The sequence below is a fragment of the Montipora capricornis genome, chromosome 4 (genome assembly GCF_036669925.1).
Source record: "Montipora capricornis isolate CH-2021 chromosome 4, ASM3666992v2, whole genome shotgun sequence".
NCBI lineage: Eukaryota > Metazoa > Cnidaria > Anthozoa > Scleractinia > Acroporidae > Montipora > Montipora capricornis.
In genome coordinates this window covers 37,419,051-37,421,550 of record NC_090886.1, presented here as the reverse complement: position 1 = coordinate 37,421,550, position 2,500 = coordinate 37,419,051, and the positions used below count along the sequence as shown (strand labels likewise).

The 2,500-nt window shown below is 43.3% G+C and overlaps 2 protein-coding genes and 2 pseudogenes across 4 annotated transcripts in view; 2 read left to right on the top strand and 2 right to left on the bottom strand.

Annotated features, from left to right (window-relative positions):
- LOC138046899 (lysophosphatidic acid receptor 1-A-like) overlaps nucleotides 1-2,500 on the top strand; it is a 390,671-nt gene that overhangs the window by 278,753 nt on the left and 109,418 nt on the right. The window lies entirely within an intron of this gene.
- Nucleotides 1-2,500, bottom strand: part of LOC138046896 (histamine H2 receptor-like) — a 128,520-nt gene that overhangs the window by 38,526 nt on the left and 87,494 nt on the right. The gene's annotated exons all lie outside the window — the stretch shown is intronic.
- Nucleotides 1-2,500, top strand: part of LOC138046646 (uncharacterized) — a 203,584-nt pseudogene that overhangs the window by 166,214 nt on the left and 34,870 nt on the right.
- Nucleotides 933-2,179, bottom strand: LOC138044922 (cyclic GMP-AMP synthase-like receptor 1; annotated as a pseudogene).

Here is a 2,500-nt window from a genome sequence, read left to right as displayed (position 1 = left end):
CACGATTTTAGCAAGTATTAGGCTAAGCCGAAAAGGCGGCTCCACAAATGATTGCTCGATCTCCTCGTAACTCCGCAATACTCCGATACACTTGAAAACAAAATATTCCAATTTTCAAATTATTGAATTAGTAAAATACATATCTATAACCACAATTGAAATAAAATGGTGTAGGTATTAGAATATCTGTCTAGTATTAAAGTGTGATGTAGCAGTTGTAATGTCTGTATTTCATTAAAATAAATTTAAAAAGATAATTCCGCTTCGCTTTACCGAAATTTGGCAGCAGTTGTGGTCGACGAGTCTCACACAGTGGCACAGTGGAGATGCGGTCAGGGAAAACGAATGTCTCTATCACGATTCTCGTCGTTTGAAGTTTGTGTGCTAAATTTTTCCCTGACGAACGAAACACTTTTTCCGCGGAAGGGACTTCGACGAATTACCGTACTGAATATTCAGCTACGCTTTACAGCATCAGCAATAGTTGTTAGGCTTTTCTGGCGAAGGCTTCCTTCCTTTACAGTTTTTTTTAGTTTCTGCCTCGGGCAAATTGAAATACACAACGCGTGGGTTTCTGTTTTCTGTGTTTTTTTTCAATGTTTACTTCTGGTGCGCGCTGATTGGCTAATTTTTGACAGCTCTCTCAGCGTGACATCAGGAGGCGGCATTCAAAATTCAAAGGGATGCGTGCAGGCTCTCCTTCTCTCCCACCGAAGAGAGAGAGCCTGCTCGCAGGCTATACCTGACCGAGCCTGGACTACCTGTGGTCATAGTACTGATTTGCCTAGCAACACGAGGTAACCACAATAGTAGCAAATATTGTTCTTGCAGTAAGTTGGAACGAATTTACATTAGCCTAAGGTAAATTCGATCAAACTTAATTAAAACAATTTAACTTCGTCCAGATCAGGAATATAAAACCTCCGATCACGTCACTCATTCTCAGGAGGTCTTCTCCTCGTTTTAGGCTGCGACTTCTCGTTAGATTCTCCAAGTCTGTCGATTAAAGATGAAAGCTTTGACACGGAACGATCAACTTGCGTTGCATTTCTTGCTCGGAAATGAAAGAGCTTGTAATCTGGGACCCAAAAACTACGAATGTCTCTTTGTTTTACACTATTATGGACTCTTTTTAAAATGCTCTTGACTCGTTCGCTCAGTTTATCTTTACTCCAGTAAGAATCTTGGGGGAACTCAAGCCATTCTTGCAGAAACATTGTCTTCAAAACGTAAGAACTAAGAGACCAGGTTATCATGATGTAAGACTGTCTAAACGCTGAATAATCCTCTTCATCTACGCCTCCGCGCTCGAGAAGACAAAGGTTTTCCTCATTTTTTTTTTTCGCAAGACCTTGAGAAATTTAACAGTCATCTTGTGTATAGGCTTTGGGCTTTTACAAATGTGCTTGAGTAGAATGCCCTCGGCAGCTAAGAACGACAAACGCCAGCAAGGTCGTCGCTTTCCAGACTCGCCGATCGTGGACGCGACGAGATGATGGCCCACACGGCTTGCTTCACGAATGGCTTTGTACCTGGGATGTCCTCTCTCGACTCGATTTCGAACTTCTGAAGCTTCGGGCCATCCAGACATTTTAATACACAAAGTTAAATCGACGGCTATTTCATAGTCAGAGTACTTATTCCCATTCCATGTCAGCTTCATCGTCACGGGAATCTTTCTTAGTACCACGTCGAAACTCCCCCACGATAACCTATCGTGGGCAACAGGTTTAATTTCCTTCAGAGCTTTCTCGATTAGTCGCTGAAATTTTTGCAAGAGGACGTCGGGTCTCAGATTTCCACGTCGAGAAATATACCTTTGCCATCGGCAGCGATGAACTTCGGAGACGACTTGAACGTCAATATACCCAGGATCGCGAACCGGTCGTAACGGAATTTCCTTTTCCTCGCACACACCAGGCTCAGACAAGTCTTCCAAGCAAATCATGAAATCAAACTCATCTGGACCTTCCGCTTTAAGATCCTCATAAAAACTGCCGCTTGGGATCACAGAGTTTTCGAAAAGGGAATCTTCCACGCCAATAAACTTAGCGATTTCATGAACAAAATCCCAAATTCTCGATGCCAGTTCTTTAACTTCTACATGATCCTTATCGAAATCTGCCTCCCTGCAGAAACTTTTCAATTCTTCGTCTTTCCAAGGATTCATGTTGGATTCACTGCTTTTCCCGGAATCCCAGCTGCACCAGACTTCTGGTTGAGGTAACGCGGGGTCTGGGAAAGAGGCGAGAGCCTATTTTTCGGGATGAAGCTAGTGAGAGCCTTTTTCAGTGGCTCTTAAAAATCATATAGAAACCTTTTTATATTTCGCGCCCCAGTAGTCCATATCAGAGCCTAGACTTGCCGCAAAACTGGTTGGACTTCGAATCCATTCCGACTCGAATAGAAACTCTTCCCCAGGCTTCCAGAATGCAGCGCCCTGATTCCAAGAAAAACCGGAAGCATTAGCAGTCAAACTTTGTCTTCGAGGAGAGACCCC